We start from the raw sequence: 562 nt of genomic DNA on the forward strand, positions 1-562 counted from the left end.
TTGAAAAAGGAAAAAGAAAGGATTGAAAACAATCCCTGAAATGAAAAGAAAAAAATATATAGGATTGAAAGCAATCCAAATGAAAAAGAGAAAAGAAAAAAAAATTATGAAGTGAGGAGAAACTTGAAGATATGCCTAATGAAAAATTCGCTTTACTGGACCTACCTAAAGGGAAAACTTAAATACATTCCTGAACTTATATTTATGGAACAGGTCTCTTACTAGTAGAGTTATTATGAAGTTCCGATCTTTTGGATATTCTAAGTGACTTAATATTGCAACATATAGTCATTCTTGAAATAAATAGAACACTAGAACTCTTAAACTTGATGACTAGATAATCTTGTAGCTACAAAGTTAATTCAATTACTTGAATTTTTTCTGAAAATCTCACTATGATATTTATTTAAATCAAACTTATAGTATTTCTGAATTAAAACTTTACTGCAGTAGATCATAGCTTTTATGTAGTACCAAAATTACTTGAGGACAAGTAATAGTTAAGTTTGGGGGATTTTGACCAAAGGAAAATATGTTGAGATTTTCATACCTATTTTATACT

This window comes from Phalaenopsis equestris, unplaced genomic scaffold (genome assembly GCF_001263595.1).
Source record: "Phalaenopsis equestris unplaced genomic scaffold, ASM126359v1 Scaffold000240, whole genome shotgun sequence".
In the NCBI taxonomy this organism is placed as follows: Eukaryota; Viridiplantae; Streptophyta; class Magnoliopsida; order Asparagales; family Orchidaceae; genus Phalaenopsis; species Phalaenopsis equestris.